The sequence below is a fragment of the Megascapheus bottae genome, chromosome 7 (assembly GCF_031878675.1).
Source record: "Megascapheus bottae isolate mThoBot1 chromosome 7, mThoBot2.hap1, whole genome shotgun sequence".
Lineage (NCBI taxonomy): Eukaryota > Metazoa > Chordata > Mammalia > Rodentia > Geomyidae > Megascapheus > Megascapheus bottae.
In genome coordinates this window covers 69,611,613-69,630,133 of record NC_143515.1, presented here as the reverse complement: position 1 = coordinate 69,630,133, position 18,521 = coordinate 69,611,613, and the positions used below count along the sequence as shown (strand labels likewise).

Genomic DNA, 18,521 nt, shown 5'->3' with positions numbered 1-18,521 from the left:
GAATTCTGTGTGGACTGCCACTGGACAAAGATGCCACAGCTCACAGTTTGTCAAAGCTTCTAAGGATATTAAATGCCTTTAGAAATGTATGAGAGCTGTGAAACTTCTCTACAGAAAACCCTGCATATTAAACAAAATCGGATGTTGCTTATTGGTGTTCATTGGCCCAAGGCACCCAAATCTGAATAAGTCGCTGCATTTGGAGAAACATTTAAATAGATATAACCCAATATCCCTGCTTGCTCTAAGAATCTATAGAGGGAAGGGGGAATCTTTAAATACAGAAAGAATTAAAATTAATTTAAAATCACTTTTATTCCCTCTGACATCTCTAATTACTCATAATGAGGCAAAATGGCTCTGGTTTATTAAAGTAAAATAATTGCATATGATTTCATCTTTGTTTGCGTGAAAGGCAATAATAGGGAGAAAGTCACAAATGTAATTCTACATTCCCTCTGTCCTAACCTAAATTTCCCTTCGTAGCATGGCCACTGGGCTTCGTGCTCCTCCATCCCTTCCTCCTCTCCACATTTAGGGTGCTGTGCACACAGTGTGGACTTCAGGCCTCTTTCAGGTCCCTTCATGCAAAGGCATATTAGCTGGAGTCTGGCTCTCAATGTCACATGGTGTATTCTGTTCGTTTCACTGTTTTCTGTGTCTGCTTCAGTTCTGAAAAAAAAGAATAGAGTCTAAAGAAAGAGTAATCATTGTTTCTATGATCTTCTAGATCACAGGGCCTGGTAAAATCTTCAACTTTCTCACCATGTCTAGAAAACACATTGTACCTAATAAGTACCTGCTGACTAAAATCCATTTGGGGGGTTTTCTGTCTATAATGGTTTCATCAAGCCTTTGAGAAATCATAAGACCCCTACAAGGTACTTTGAAGAAAAATGCTTTGAAACAGAGCTGAGAAGTGTAAAGCAGTCATTGTCCAAACTGTCAAAGATCAATGCCAGCTTGAAGTATCCCACTTTATCGAAATGATGATGAAGAAAAACTGTAAGATTAGATTAAAAAGTTGAAATAAAAACACTAACAGGAGAAAACAGTTTGTAAACACTCTTTTAAAGGTGAAGTACCCTCTTTCTCATCAGTTTTTTTTTAAGCTGAAAAGATCGGTGTAATAAAAAGCATTTTATAAAACATCTTTTAAATTTGTTTCAGCTAAATAAATCATTTACAAAAACATGCTAAATTCACCGCAGTTTTAATTATCTACTCTCTGCCCCAGCCCTCTCTTAAATGGCTCATACCCACTCCAGAAAGTAGCATTTCCTTTTCTTTGTTGTGAATATTCGCAGCTACTGTTGTACTAAACCAGGGGTCAGTGCCACCAGAGAACACAGAATCAATTGCGAATTCTCAGCCTGAGTGTCTAATTAGAGGTAGTGTATGGAATGCCTTCCTTAATTACTTTGGAGTCACTGGGGTATTTCATTAGTCTCAGTTTTTATCTTGTAACTTCATTCATAAAATATGTTCCTTATCAATTAGCTCCACTGGGAACTGATCGCTGGCCTGTGCATTTTGCTCTCTGTGTGATCTCTCAGCCTGGGAAAGGGAAGGTCAGAATTCTTCTACATAATAACACTTTCAAATCTATTACCCTAGGAAGGGAAAAAGAAAGAAAGAAAAGCAAGATACTATATTGCTTACAAGATAAAAATGCTGTCCTTAAATTTGGAAGGAAATAGTAGCTGAAAGAAGCACCTTTGAAGAGTTCACAAATGCCATACACAGGTAAATCCGTCACAGGTTTCAGTCCTCCTCCCGCTCGCTAGGATCACTCGCAATGATGCTCTCCAGTGGTGTTGAAAAAAAGAGATTAAGATGGTCCTTGTGAGCATGAAATTCTAATCAGAAAGCAATACAAGCTAAGGTGGCAGAGAAAATATGGCTGCCAGACAGAAGAGTACTAAATTCAAGGTATCGGCAATGGTCAGAGAACAGCAGGCAGACAGCTTCAGCCACAGGCATGGCTGATGTCAGGCACAGTGCAGTGTCTTCCCTTGACATTCAACACACCAGGGACCAAAGCAGATGTTCCGTGGATGGCGTATGATGCCTGGTGTTTGAAAACATTCAAATTATGACATTTTATATTACTGAAACTCAAGATCACAAAGAAAATGTCCATTACAATCTGTCTGAGGTTCCTTTGTTCTGGGAAGATTTGCCTTTGAGACTAGTTGGCAACTGGAGTCATTTTAGTTGTTATAAGCTCCTCACAAAGAAACTGTTTTGATTTCAACTTTTGTTCTTCTTTAATTTTCCTCCCTATCTTAGTTTATGTAGAAGCCAATTCCACAGGGTGTTTTGGGGATTACAGAGGGGAGGTCCTGGAGGATTTATGGTATATCACTCAACTCCAGCAACTCCACAAAATGGGCTCTACTTGTCTTCTTCCCACTCATTTAAGTTTCCTTTCATGTTTATCCAAGGTAGGAAAAATGTTTTCAAGAAATAGAAATCTACTCAAGGTAGCATCACAAAGTTATGATTCAGAGCTCATATCACCCAAGAAAATGATACTAAGAGATCAAAGCTTATCTATTGATTAGTTCTTGCTGCATAGTGCACAATTACAAAAGTCAGTATCTGAAAAAGCAATTATGAATTTGCTTCTGAGTCTTCAGGTTTGGTAGGGTTTGAGTGGTCTCAGCCTAAATCAACTGGAAACCTCTGTTTTCAGCTGCCATGGTTCAAGTGGGTATTTCTCAGTACAATCTTTCAGTTGGCTATCACATCTCTGTTTCATGTGTCTCTTTTTATCCTTTAACTAGCAGACCCAGTTAGGGCATGAAAATGTTCTTATTGTTTTGGTAGAGGCAAGAAAGTGTAAGTCAAAATATTCAGGGCCAGTTAAAGCCCTAAAAGTACTCTGCTTTCTTTTTTTTTCCCCCCACAGGAAGTACTCTGCTTTCAATTACTGTAGGGAAACACATGAATCAAACAGCTTCATAATAAAAAAAAAGATTTTATTTGTCCCACAATCTAGAGGTTCAATCCCATGGCAATGCCATCGTCCTAGATCAATTTTGGAATGGTAGATACACTTCTGAAAAGAATTCACAACATTAGCTAGACGGATTGGCCAATAATAACTGTCTACTAGGTTCTGTGTCTTCCAGGGCCCATCACCTGAGCACAATCACATTCAAGGCCAAGTTTCCAATACATGAACCCCTGTGAGATAAACATATCTAAACCCAAATCAAAGCAAGCCTACCTTATACAATGCTCACAGCAATGTGTGTGAAAAGCCAAATGTAATATTAAAAGGGAAAGAAAGCAACTCTTTTTTTTGTTTTGGGGTTATTTTCTTTTGTGGGTCATAGGGCTTGAACTTGGCCTGAGCACAATCCCTGAGCTCTTCAGCTCAAGGCTACAGCACTACCCTTGAGCCAAGCCCCACTTCCAGTTTTCTAGGTGTTAGTTGGAGACAAGAGTCTCAGGTCCTTTTGTGCCCAGGCTGGCTTTGAACCTTGATCCTCAGATCTTAGCCTCTTGAGTAGCTAGGATTACAGGCATGAGTCACCATGCCCAGCAACTCCGTTCTTTTAGTAGGAAGAATTGCAGATATTGGGCACTGACATAACTTCTTCGAAGGAACAAAATTACCATCTCAAAGTTACATGGTATAGACATTACATAGAGAAAGCCTACAACCTGAAAGAAAGGTAAGGCCAAATTTACAAATAAATAAAATAAAATGTTTTGTTTTCCTAATTCAGTTTTTTTTTCTGCAGTTGTTCAAAGGCAAAGCTGCCCGCAGAATACAGGCAACATTTGAAGGTGTTGGTGGAAGGTGGAAATTATCTATCAAGCTAACAGAATACATTTCAATCTATTGTCATTATCTTCAAGGAAATGGTACCATTTCAGATGACAATTTGCTGAATGAGCAATGAGATGCAGGTGTTATTTAAGGCATGATTTTCCTTATGGGAAGACACTGAGATGGCAGCAGAGGAAACCTAAGTGGAGTCTCCCTATGTCTGGGCCAATTATGGAAAACACAGACATAACCTAATGTCTTAGCACTACGTACATGATATATTGTTATTTTGTTCAAGGGCCCCGAGGCAAAAGAAAAATCAAAATAATTTTTACAATAGCACCTATTTGGAAATAAGCAATTTATTCCATCCTTATAAAATATTTATGGATTTCAAATAGATGTCCTTGAATAAGGCCATTTCATTTCTTTTTTTTTCCTCTGAGAATTGGTTAGTTAGAGAAAATGCTAGGCCTATTTCCTATTAATTTAATGCAGATCCAAATCTTTTGTGAAAAAGCAGCCACCGAAGAACTTATTTACTAAACTTTATTTTTACTGATTCTGCCTTGGTAGTTGTACAAGCAACAGCTCATGGATCGTTTCACCTATTGAAAAGAGAGGAATCACTTCTATGCAATAAAATAATTTGATTTCCATCAAGAAAATGTATTTCAAAAAACCCAAGAGATTGAAGGAAACTATTACTTTTTATTACCCATATCATAATGTTCATCTTAATTACTGCTAAAGCAGGTTCACAGATACAGCCTAATTGAAAGTATAACTTTTTAATTGAAAAGGGGAAAAGTCTGAGATTTGAGTTTTAACAATATTATAAAGACTTAAGTTAGATCCATTCTTTTGACAAGCTTCCCTGGGAGAATGAGGGCTCTTGGAAATGTCCTCATTTTCAGATATCAACAACGCACGAATGAAGCATTTTAGAACCTGAGAAATAGGCCCATGGCATGTTATCCAATTCAGCCACTTTCAGAGTCAGGTTTGAGGGGCACGACACTGAATAATATAGCACAACAATTACGAAAAAGAGTTAACACTTGGCAACTCTACCTTTGACATTCTGATCCTTCTCCAAGCAAAGAATATCAAGTTTAAATAAGAATACTTGAAGGAACCATCACTTACCTCACTTGGATAGTCCCACGAACAGTCTGTGACCATGAACTCCAGTGAGAGTGTTCAATGAAGTTTCACTGGCCTCTAGGACTGCAGCTGAGCATCCTCCATTAGAAAAGCAAGCTTTTAGGGCCTTAAGCCAGCAAAAGCAACCACTACTTTGGGCCCAGTGAAATCTTGCTTGCCGAAGAAAAGCATCAGGAAAATGAATTCCCCTTTTCATCCAGAATAGGACTAAAGGTCTGATTTAAAAGAAATAGGAAACAAAATCTCTAGGCCTTTACATTTTGTGTGTGTTGGCCATGGGAATTGAACTGTGGGCCTGGGTGCTGTCCCTGAACCCTTCAGCTTAAGTTTAGCACATTACCATTTGAGTCACAGCATTACTTCCAGTTTTCTCATGGCTAATTGGAGATAAAAATCTCACAGACTTTCATGTCATGATCCTCAGATTTCAGCCTCCTGAGTAGCTAGGATTACGCGCGTGAGAATCTGGCACCTGGCTAGGCCTTTACTTTTGCCCTTTGTAATCTAAAGCCTTCACATTCTACTCATAGTTAGAAATATTAAAGAGTGATCCATTTATTTTGATAGACTACAGATTTTTTCTATTGTAGTACAGATTGAAGAAAAGGGTATTTTACTGGTAATATTTCCATGCCTTCCATCTGTAATTAAATAGCATTCCTCACATCTCTTCTTTCCCATATGATTTTTCAAAAGCATTTATTCTATTATGTATTTATTATCTTTAAGGAGTTGTACAAAGGGGTTTCCATTCAACATGTCAGTTTGTGAGTGCAATTCATCATTCTCTCTCATCTCTCCCCTCCCATCTCCTAAATTACCCTGGCTTCATCGTGTAGAAGTTAGACCTAAGTTTATGTACAAATACACATCTGTATGTGTATGTATGTGCATATATGTGTGTGTACATGTATACATATATATATATACATTTAGATCCAACTAAATATATGTAAGTATTTGGTGATATCTCATATATATGCACAAATATATTTACTGAAATGTGATATATGTGGATATAGATGTGTGATATATTCCAAGGTTGTATCTCCTTTGAAGAACTAACTTACAGTTTAACAAAATGTATGCCAGAAAGCTGGAACACGTGTTGTCTTGGGAGAGAGGGAGGCCAAGGAAACAAATGGAAAGGAGGGTTCATGTCGTCATACTATCCAATGTACGTGTGTGGAAATGGATCACTGTGAAACAGTTTGGTATCTCATCAATGAACATGCAGTTCTCCCGTCTTACAGAGTACAACTGGGGCTATAAAGAAAAAAGAGCAGTTAGTACATTTAGAACATTGTAGTTTAGATCCTCATTATCTGGGGGCATGCATGAGCAAGGAACTTTCTTTTTTCCACATGTTCCGTTTTGCCCAAACATCACTTCATCTGACTCATCAAGTCCCCTCTTCGTATTCTCCATCATGCACTTGCCAGGTTTCTATTTATGCACCAGAAGATCCACTCCAACTTCCACTGGAAACAGCTTCCGAATATGTACGTGGTAATCACACGCTTATACAGCAAAGGAAGCCTTTCATGACTATTTTTAATGTATCCACAACTACTTCAGATGTCTTTTTGGAAGCCAGCTGCAGAGGCGAGAAGCTCAAAATGCCACTATATCGTGGTGGATCTGCTCCGACTTCCATCAGTTTCTTAAAGGCCAGGTTCTCCACTAACACCAAGGCAGGAGGAAGAATATGACTTTAAGGGTGTGGGGCATAATTCAAGGATGATTGTATTAGCATAAAAGAACATAAGCTGCTTTTTCTGAATGCAAACATGGTCCCTAAACCGAGGATGTAAATTAGTATTACAATGAAAGCCGCCAGAAGGACAGAAGCTTGGAAGTGTTCTCTTCTCTGAGCAGCAGGGAACTGTTCAGGTCCTGCTGTTTTGAAAACCTTTCTCCCCCCCCATGCAGGCTGCCCTGCTAAGAGAAATCCATTTGAATATTTTGGCAATCACAGAGGCCCCCACATAAATTATGGATACAGAAATGCAGAAGACAGTCTAACAAATGGAACACGGTGGAATCTGTTTTTCCGCCGCCATATGGTGTCGACAGAATGCCACTTTGTTTCTCTGGGAAACAGCTCATCATTAAAAAATAAATAGCATCTTTTCTGTGGGGAGAGAACCCATAGTCATTATTTTGAAAAATAACAAACAGGAAACTCTGTCCTTTCATTTTTACAATCATTTCCCCCCTTACATTATTATTTTTGCCACCACACATAGACGTTTCCTTCCAGGAAAACTCATGATGGCATGTACCTTGCTGATGCCCAGAAACTCAACCTCATGTTTTCTAGATCAAGTTAGTCCAAGCCCACCTGATCAATCAATCTGACACTTCCTTATACATCTCCTTTCTTACTTACGAAGCAACTACTTTTTCACCCTCATAGATAGATGTTATGTAGATTTCACACATCCAATGCATGTAAACCATCCTGGTTTATAGAAGGTTTAACAGTTTGTAAATTAAATTAGGACATATTTATTCTTAATAGAATAAACTTGTTACAGAATTCATTCTAGTACTTGATCATTTAGACTCTCTGGGGCGCAAGAAAACTTTTTTTAAATCAAATCCCACAACCAAATCCAAATATTCTTCCATGCTTGCTACCCTCCTATAATCTCTCTCTGGGATTGTACCCTTTCCCTTCACAATAAGGATCTTTCTCACCAGCATCTACATCATCATTCAACGTATCAGAGTGCTGAGAATTTGTCTGCAGAACTACATGTACAAACATCACAATATTTTCATTCAGAATAATTTAAAAATATGTTTGCAAGCATTTTTAAAGTAATGCACAAATTGCATGGCCAGGTGAGTGGAAAAATTATAATTTCTTCTGTGAAGAGAAACGGAAACAAGAGATTAAACGGCTAGTCTAAATCTCTTTGCCAGGATTTGAATGTAGTTCTCTCTTTTTTTATTGCATTTTATTGTCGGGGTGAGGTAGTGAGTACATTATTTCTTGAGCATTGATACCCCTTCCAGTGTTTTTCTACCACTTTCCTTCCCCCAACCCCTCCCCATCATCTTGTTTTTCTTTCCCTTCCCTATTTCAAATACACACATATACAATATACCAGTTACCATCGTCAGATACAGGAACAACATGAGATAAACCATAAGGGGCAAAAAGAGAAAAGAAATAAAACTTTACATAGTACATTAAGAACAGCAATCACAAAGATAAACCTCTTGTTTCTATGTTCTGGAGTTCACTTCTCTTAGCCTCATCCTATATGATCATATGTACATTGCTTTTGAGCTATTGTGGTCCTCTGCTAGGAGAATCCTAGGAATATGCTAATTATTACAAATGAGGGAAACCATGGAGCCTGTGTTCCTTTGGGTCTGGCTTACTTCACTTAATATGATTTTTTCCAAGTCTTTCCATTTCCTTATGAATGAGGCGATGCCATTCTTTCTGATGACAGCATAGAATTCCATTGTATATATATATATATATATATATATATATATATATATATATATATATATATATACCACGTCTTCATGATCTGTTCATCTACTGAGGGGCATCTGAGTTGGTTCTCTGAAGAGGAAATAAGAATGGCCTACAGACACATGAAGAAATACTCGACATCTCTGGCCATAAAAGAAATGCAAATTAAAACAATTCTGAGATTCTACCTCACTCCAGTTAGAATGACCATGATCAAGAAATCCAATAACAACAGATGCTGGAGAGGATGTGGCCAGGAGGGATTGCTACTACATTGTTGGTGGGAATGTTAACTCATTTAACCACTATGGAAAGCAATATGGAAGTTCCTCAAAAGACTAAACAAAAATCTCCCCTATAATCCAGCAATCCCACTCCTGGGCATTTACCCAAACGTCCAAAAACAAGGCCATACTAAACCTACCAGCACAACCTTGTTTATTGCATCACTATTTACCATAGCTAAGATATGGACTCAGTTATCTTAACTTGCAGGTAAAGACTTTTTCACAACACTCTACTAACTGAGTCAGATACCCAAGACCTTCACCATCACTGCTCACCTTCTGTCTTTCCCTCAGGAAGAGTTTCTGATCTTAGGTACCAATCTGATCTCATGTCTTGGAATTGATAACATATCACCTCCTTGTATCTTTCCATATCAAGTTCATACAGCAGAGAAAGAAGTTTCTGTAAGCCAATTCTCACTGAGATAAAGGAAAGTACACATTTTTAAAAAGCTCACACAATGTTTCAAAAGCATTTAGTTAAAGATTCATGGTAGCAGCATTCACCATAACCAAGGTATAGAATCAGCCTAGATGCCCCTCAATGGACAAATGGATCAAGAAAATGGGGGTATATATACACAACAAAATTTTACTCGTCCATTAGAAAGAATGATATTATACCATTTGTAAAGAAATGAAAAGCCCTGGGAAAAAATTCTGTCAAGTGAAGTAAGTTAGGTCCAGAGAGACAAAAGATGCATGTTCCCCCTTATATGTGGAAGCTAGATTTAGCTTATAAATTTATAAGCAAATACATTGCATGGTATGGAAGTATAATCATATGTATGAGCTGAAATATAGTAGATTTAAGGGAGAGCTCAAAAACTGTAGTTTTTCTTTTACTAGTTGTGGGGCATGAATTCAAGGCCTGAGCACTGTCCTTGGACTTTTCTCAAGGCTAGCACTCTGCTACTTGAGCCACAGCACCACTTCCAACTTTTTCTATGTATGTGGCACTGAGGAATCGAACCCGGGTCTTCGTGCATGCTAGGCAAGCACTCTTACCACTAGGCCAAACTCCCAGCCCCAATACTGTAGTTTTTTAGAAAGGCAAAATTCAACAAAATAAATGCCAGGGAGCAAGTGTTCAAAAGGAATGGGGTGGGGTCAAGGGTAGACAGATGAAGAGGAGAATGTACTCAAGAATTCCATGCATATCCTATAAAGTTAAAAAGAGTGAGGGAAGGGATGTGTAGAAGAGACATCGATGAGAATGTTGGAAGGGGTAACACCGTTCAAGATGCATTATATTAATAACTTGCTTTGTCAAATGGCAACTCCTTTGTACATCTGCATAAAGATCACTTAAAAGAAGTAGCAAGTGATGGGGATAGGGAAAGGAAGGGAGGGAGAGAGACTACAAAGAGAGAGAGAGAGAGAGAGAGAGAGAGAGAGAGAGAGAGAGAGAGAGAGAGAGAGAGAGAGAGAGAGAGAGAGAGAGAGAGAGAGATTCCAAGGCCAGAATGTTCAGTTCCCAATGGCTGAACTCTGTTAAACAGAATTTGGCATCCGAAAAATGGTTGCATTAATAAGCTAGTTTTTATCATGACATGCTAGCATAATGACATCTTGCAGTAAAAAATTAGTTTTACAGTGTTCTCTTGGAACAAATGACAAAGGAAATTTCAGTGACATCAGGTAAATGAGAACACAAAATCTGATCCTCCTGTGGACCAAAGTCAAAAGTAGAGGAAGGCTCACTCCCTCTTTTCCCTGAGCTGTCTGTCAATGCTAAACTCCTTTCTGTGATATAATGTTGAGTCTCTGCCAATTTAAAAGAATCTTCACAGCCTCATCGGATTGAATTCATTTCCATTTTTCCTAAAGAAGGCTTATTGGAAAATACAAGGAATCTTGGGTGCCTATGTGACTTTATTTCTTTATTCAACTTTTTCAGCTTTGTTCTTGAATAGTGCCTTAGTTATTTTGTAAGTTAAGAAGCAGGGAAATATTTCCCATCTGCAAAGTTCCAAGGCATATCTTTGCTCCTTGTTGCTAGAAGCACTGTCCTCCCTCAAGAAAGGACTTACAGCTGGCAGACAACTCCACAGTACTGTCAGCAGCGTGTCAGTACTGAGTATCTACAGTGTGATGTGTGGTAGACACATGACTCAAGGAAAGCAAACAAAAATTTCCATAGCTTGGAGCCATTCTGGAAGCAAAGATGCAAGAAAACTAAAAAATTGTACCAAATCTATTCTGTCATGTGGTGTTGATCTCATACTATTTATTTTCATTGATATGGCTGAAGCTTTGTACATATATACATGCACAAATGTGTGCATCATATATATGTATATATCTATACACTTGTATATATAAACATATATATATACTTACAAACAATATAATTATGATAATCTACCCAACAGAAAACTGAATATATTGGTAGATTTTATATTGGATGAAGAACAAGGAAATTATTTTGTGCTAATATTGATTGGAAGCTAATTTTCATCCACTGTGTCCTATATTATATGATATTAAGCATAAGTTCTAGATCTAAAGAAAAAGCATTCATTAACAGGGATGTGAGAGTATCATAACTATGTAACAGTTATAACTGTCATCTCATTCAAAATAAAAAATCAATTCTGAGTTCTTCATTAATTCTTCATTTGTAGTAGTCAGTTTCAAGGACTCAACAATCACATGTGTGTTGTGACTAATGTACTGATCAAAAAGATAAGGATTTTATTTTTTACATAGCCCCAATGTATTGGCTCACTGAAATCCTAGCTACTTCTAAGTCTGAGATAGAAATATCATGGTTCACAGGCAGCCCTGCTCTCCCCCAAAAGAAAACAAATTAATTTATGAGACTTCAATATAAAGACTAAAGAGCTGCACTGTGGTGTGTTGCTGTGACAAAAGAGGACTTCTGTCCATACCATTCAGGCACAAACAAGTATCCTACTTGAAAAATAATGTAAAAAATGAACATAAGCTTCAAGTGTAAACATGACTGTCTAGCAGTGGCCTGAATTCAAACTCCAATATCACAAAAGGGGCAAAGGAAATAAAGAGAAAGAAAGAAAGAAGGGAAGGGAAGAAGGGGGAACTAGGAAGAAAGGAAGGAAGGAGGAAGGGAGGAGGGAAGGAAGGGAGGAAGGGAGGGAGGGAGGGAGGAAGGAAGAAAGGAAGGAAGGAAGGGAAGGAGGAAGGGAGGAGGGAAGGAAAGGAGGAAGGGAGGGAGAGAGGAAGGGAGGGAGGGAGGGAGGAAGGAAGGAAGGAAGGGAAGGAGGAAGGGAGGGAGGGAGGAAGGAAGGGAGGGAGGAAGGAAAGATGGAAGGAAGGAAGGAAAGAAAGAAAGAAGGAAGAAAGGGGGGAGAGAGGGAGGGAGGGGGAGGGAGGGAGGAAGGAAAGATGGAAGGAAGGAAGGAAGGAAGGAAGGAAGGAAAGAAAGAAGGAAGAAAGGGGGAGGGAGGGGGAGGGAGGGAGGGAGGAAGAAAGGGAGGAAGGGAGGAAGGGAGGGAGGGAGGAAGAAAGGAAGGAAGGGAGGGAGGGAGGGAGGGAGGGAGGGAAGGAGGAAGGAAGGGAGGGAGGGAGGGAAGGAGGAAGGAAGGGAGGGAGGAAGGAAGGGAGGGAGGAAGGAAAGATGGAAGGAAGGAAGGAAAGAAAGAAAGAAGGAAGAAAGGGGGGAGAGAGAGAGGGAGGGGGAGGGAGGGAGGAAGGAAAGATGGAAGGAAGGAAGGAAAGAAAGAAGGAAGAAAGGGGGAGGGAAGGGGGAGGGAGGGAGGAAGAAAGGGAGGAAGGGAGGAGGGAAGGAAGGGAGGAAGGGAGGGAGGGAGGAAGAAAGGAAGGAAGGGAGGGAGGGAGGGAGGGAGGGAAGGAGGAAGGAAGGGAGGGAGGGAGGGAAGGAGGAAGGAAGGGAGGGAGGAAGGAAGGGAGGAAGAAAGGAAGGAAGGGAGGGAGGGAGGGAGGAAGGAAGGAAGGAAGGAAGGAAATAAAGAAAGAAGGAAAAAAGGAAGGAAGGGAGGGAGGGAGGGAGGGAGAGGGAAGGAAGGAAGGGAGGGAGGGAGGGAGGAAGGGAGGGAGGAAGGAAGGGAGGGAGGGAGAGGGAGGAAGGAAAGATGGAAGGAAGGGAGGGAGGAAGGAAGGAAGGAAGGAAGGAAGGAAGGAAGGAAGGGAGGGAGGGAGGGAGGGAGGGAAGGAGGGAGGGAGAGGGAAGGAAAGGAGGAAGGAAGGGAGGGAGGGAGGGAGGAAGGAAGGGAGGGAGGAAGGAAAGATGGAAGGGAGGGAGGAAGGAAGGGAGGGAGGAAGGAAAGATGGAAGGAAGGGAGGAAGGAAGAAAGGAAACAAGGAAGGAAGGAAGGAAGGAAGGGAGGGAGGGAGGGAGGAAGGAAGGATGGAAGGAAGGGAGGGAGGAAGGAAAGATGGAAGGAAGGAAGGAAGGAAGGAAGGAAGGAAGGAAGGAAGGAAGGAAGGAAGGAAGGAAGAGTGGGAGGGAGGAAGGGAGGGAGGGAGGAAGGAAGGAAGGAAGGAAGGAAGGAAGGAAGGAAGGAAGGAAGGGAGGAAGGGAGGAAGGAAGGAAAGATGGAAGGAAGGATGGTTATATTCGTTATCACTCAACATGTTATAGGATATCACTCATACAGTCATTTCTTTTATTTACTCAGCAACACCCTTTCCAAGGGAAACATCATACAGAATGGAGACTTAGGATACCTACTCTAGACCTGACCTCCTTTTCTTCCCTAATTTACTGTAAAGTCTCTAGAGTTCTTACACTTGGTTTCCTCCCTACTACATGAGTCCACAATGACAGTCACAGTGTACCACTATGGTAAGGTTAAGCAAAGGATATTGACTAGATCCTAAGTGCACTATAAGTGGTTTAATTATCCTAATACTCATGTTCACTAGATTGTGTCCATAAACTTAGTTCTGAGGAAGAGTGGTCAGGCCATTTTTTTTCTTATTGTGTTAGGGAAGGTTTCTACTTTTCTTCTTGAGCTCCTAACAAAAAGGTGTTCATTATTCATTTGCTATGAGCCAGGTATAAACATTTGTCTGGATTTAAATGTTGCTTTTGCTAATCGTTTTCTGAGTCATAGATAATGTATCGTGATATGTATGTAATCCTTAGGATAATAGGTAGGAAGTGGTAAATAAGTATTAGATAATACACACTTTAATCATCATTCCATCATTTTGCACAAACTTTGGGCAACACTTTATATTCATTCACTTACATTGTATTGATTCTTTTAATATAATATATACATAGGCATTGAACAGATTGAACACTGAGACCTGAAAAAAATGAATGAATTTCACCAAAAAGTGAAGGCAGGATTGCAAGTGGCTGCTGAACTCTAAAAGGCAGAGCAACTTAGTCTCAATCACAGCATGAACATTTTGAAATTATTATGGAAATGTTATTCAATAATGCAGGTAAAGCAATTAGCACATATATTTTCAGTGAGTCTATCCTGATTTTGCTTAAGCTCATTAAGTAATGTTCTTCGATTTGGTAGTAATTTTAGTATTTCTGGGTAAAAGAATGGTACTGCTGATATTAGAGTGGAGACTGTACCTGATGTTTTAATATCCTGAAGAAATTCAGAGCTCTCTCAGATGCATCTTTTATGGCTGATGAGCTATTCCTCCTCTCAAATGTCTTTGTGTTTAAAAATAATAATTATAAACTACTTTATGTAAACACACCAGTCAGCAAGTCCTACATGAAAGAGAGACACTGACAATACGCTTCCTTTGAAACCATTAGCTGTCTATTAGGAAGGAACCTAAAATGAATGAAGAGGATAGCTGTGTGCGGGGAGCTGTCCCCTGAAGTGGTGCTGAACTGAGCGTTCTGAACTTCGGAACTGCGCAGAGCCAAGGGCGTGCAAACTCCCTGCCGATCTGGCATGGAATAACATCAAAAGAAATGCATGGCAGACCACAATTTTCCAGTGTGTTGTTCCAGCCTGAAGCAGCCTGTTAATATTAGCATAAAGCAACATAAGTCATTTTGGAAGGCGCAGTGGGGGAGACAGAATTTTTTATTGCTCCTTTTCAGAAATGTGTTAAACTACAAATGTGGCTACCTAAGCTGACTATTTCTACACCAAATAACATCTGACCTATGAAAGAGAAAACTGCTTAGAAGCCATGTTCAAATCAAAGAAGCCTTCATTTTAGCCACTAAGAAAAAGTAAGAAAAAGGGAAAAGCAGTGATAAGTGACAATTTGGAAATTTGGGTTGAGAAAAACATATTGTTACGATGCAAAGAATAAACGGCATTTCCTCACTCTGCATCATGAGGCATTTTTCCTGAGTGGGAAAGGTAAAGAAATCTAATTTCTGAATTTTTGAAAGCACTATATGATTTTTTAAAAGCAGCATAAATTTCTAGGTAATTTGGATAGTGGTTGTCTAAAGGCATAGAAGAGTCTTTAATATATTATGTTTATACTTAATGGATCTTTTAAATTATGATTGGTTAGAAGATCTCATAAAAATAGTGGCTGGATGTTTAACAAAGATTCAAGTTCATTCTGTACAATGATTCCGAATTTTACTATTGCAAAATCATAAGAGATCTATGGCTAAAAGAACTCATGTGGAAAATAAAGCAAAAGTCTTAGCAACCTAGGAGCTAAATTTAATGCTACATGACAAAATTTGATAAAATACTGGGCCATGTTAAATATGATAGACTCTCTGGGTCATGGGGGTGATAATTGGAATATGTTTTGTGCCAGAGAGGTACAATCTAGAGTTCAGGTAGCTTGTAAACAAATGTAAGAAGTATTAGAATGATGAGAGGTCCTGTATACCTCCAAAATGAGAGATAGACAGGAGGCAGGCAGGTAGACAGACAGACAGGCAGGCAGGCAGGCAAGGCAGGCAGGCAAAGAAGGACAGAGAGAAAGCATTTAGGAAATGTGAGATGGGAAAGAGATGCATAATATAAAAGAGCATACATGATATTACTTCTATAATAACAATTATATTTTTGACACCATCTAAAGTAGACCAAAACACAGCCTGTATTGCACATGCACTTCCTCTAAACCTGCATGTTCCAGTTAAGATTGACTTACTCAAGAGGCAAATCTTTTCCTCGACTTCCATTGTTAATGATTGGTGTTCTCAGGTCTCCTGTGAGATTTCCAGAACCAAGAATCCATCCATCTTGTTATTCCATCTCCATCATTTCCTACAGCTAACAGGACTAACTTTCAGAAGACACTCTGTGGTGTGGGATTTTGATCTACCATATCACATATCACTCTGTTTTGCTACTAGGGTACAGTGGTCTCAGTCTGGATGAGACAGTCAACCCCTATTTAACTGTTACTTCTATTCTTCCACATAGGCAATCAATCTCTTCAGTGCTTTAATTAGGTACGTTAGGGTGAATAGAATGCGATGCGTTTACTCTGGTATCTACTGTGTGAAATCCAAAAGAGGAACTAAGGGGCTTTCAGGTAGTAAAAGCTATAACGTAACTGATAATACCTGCAGAAAGCAGGCAATAAGGTAAAAAGAGGAGGGATATCTCCAACTCTCTCTCATTGATATCCACCATGCACACATTCTTCTTGAGCAGTATATATACTACCTTTACTTCAGTGATTGATGCCAAAAGAAGATACTCACATATTAACAACACATTCATTTATGCAGTTGAAATTCTTAATAAGAAAAAAACTATTTTATCTCTTCCCTTTCTTTCCATCACAATATTTGACCAAAATATTTATTCACATTGGAATGTTTGTGATTTTCAGGATGCTTGCCGACAAAGTGAGGAAAAAAAAGATAAAAATGACTTCCTCACCCTATTTGGAAGTTATTGTTATCATCCTGTGAGGTCTCCCCATTATCCAGGGATACACAAATCCAAGCAGTGAATAATTTAGAAAGTAAAATAATAAAATGATTCTCAAAATGTTCTCATCACCTCAACCCTTAAAAAGTATGTGTAGGGGAGTGTTAAATACAGGAAATGAAGTACTCCTATTGGCTCTGCCCAGTTATTAAAATTTCATCCACAAAACTGCACTCCGTGTCTCTGCAGTGTGCTACTGACACTTTCCAAAGCTTAGGCTGAAATCCCAGTCTGAGTAACTCCTGGGTCTTCTGGGGAAATGTTAATGTTGCCAGAGTTCATCCTCATATTGTCAAACTGAGGCCCAAGAATGGGAGGCAGCTATCACTTTTTCTCAGACCCACGTGGCAACGGTTATGAAATGGATGTCTTCCAGTCAGCTTACCAATGGACAAAATAAATCACCTGAGCTGTTTACTCCCATGTTAATCAGTCAGCCAATCAAGTCTGAAATGAGAGCTTGCTTAATTAGCTCTTAGCCTGGTGCTTAGCTCTGCTGGGAAGAATGGAGAGCCAAGTGTAGTTTTGCCCTCTAGGAAACCTGACTTGGGCACACCTGAAACAATTAGAGGATAACACAAGACAAGATGCAATTAAGCAAGAAAATGCTAAGTGGAACAACTGCAAATTCTCTGAAAGGCAGGAAGGTGTGGTTGCAGTAAGGGGAGTGAATCTGGAAGAGAAGGCTCTCTGCCCCCTCCCATCATCCTTCCCAGCTCTTCCTAATTGAGTGCCCATTGCATCCCAGTAAGAGAAGAAGAAAAAAAAAAGGTGTTGCACTCAAGGCCTGGAGGGAGGGACAACTGATAGACTCCTTTTCTGGCTCTTTTCCACGTACTGTGTAGTTCTGTTGTGGCTGGTACTCAGGTGATGATTACAGCCTCCCTGCCTCAGCCCATTTCAAACAGTTCCCCTAAGGAGCGCTCTCCTCACCTCTTCCTTTGGCAAGAATTCCCTTCTGATTTGTTTCCAGAGTCCATGTATTCTGTGATTGGCATGAATTTGCTCTTTCTTAACAAGGCTATTGGGTCCCCAAATGGCCACTGTGGACCATTAGCAATTACAGACGTTTCAAAGGCAAAGATATGTTAATAGTCTTCAAGATGGTGAAGGATATATGACAATGCTTTTCCGTGGCACAAAATATGTTATGAGACGAAACCAATCTCCTCACAATGTACTCGTCTTGGTATATATAGAAAACCCAAATGACTAATTCAGACTCTTGAAGGAAAAAAATTTAATTTTTTGAAGAACCACTTTGCCCACTCTCAAATTATTTCCTCTCTTCTATCATTTTCCTGAGGCTACCCATTAGCCAAAGGCTTTCATTCCATCCTCATTATCAGAGAGACCCTGAAATCCAGGCTCTCATGAAGGCAAAAAAAATCCAAAACAAAAATCTCTTACAAAGTGGAAGTAGAAAAAAAATCATAATTTCAACCTGACACTTTTCTCTGCTTTTCTTTTCTCCAAACTAATATGTCAAACTAATTCAATTTATCATGTCCAGTTTTCAACAGATCTGAAGTAAATGAATGTGCTTTATATAATCAGGAAGGCAATGCAAATACCTAAGCAAACTTAAGACTATTTCATGACTATAAAATGCCCAGAGATAGAAAATTTTAATTCAAATGTTAACAATTCATGTATCACTTGTTATCTCTTCCTGTCAACATTTCTGACAGCCTATTTTAATATTTGTTTTTTCTTAATACTTTATCTTGTAAAAAAGAATTCTTATCCCTTTCTCACTGCATTCCTCAACATGAAATAAAAAAGGTCAGGCTAGGGTTTAAAATTTTAGACATGGAGGATGATGATAATGGTTTCTAGTGACAATGAACTATTCTATCCTATAAGAAAAGGCTGCTTTTGCCTCAGCCGCCACAGCAAGTAATCACCTGAACCGATTTTAAATCCACTATAATTAA

At 39.3% G+C, this 18,521-nt stretch overlaps 1 long non-coding RNA gene across 1 annotated transcript in view; it reads right to left on the bottom strand.

Moving 5' to 3' along the window:
* Window positions 1-366: 366 nt before the first annotated feature.
* Window positions 367-18,521, bottom strand: part of LOC150061037 (uncharacterized) — a 50,703-nt gene continuing 32,548 nt past the window's right edge. The window contains exon 3 of the long non-coding RNA XR_016536180.1: window positions 367-672. This is a non-coding gene — a long non-coding RNA (uncharacterized LOC150061037). The remainder of the gene's footprint in view (window positions 673-18,521) is intronic.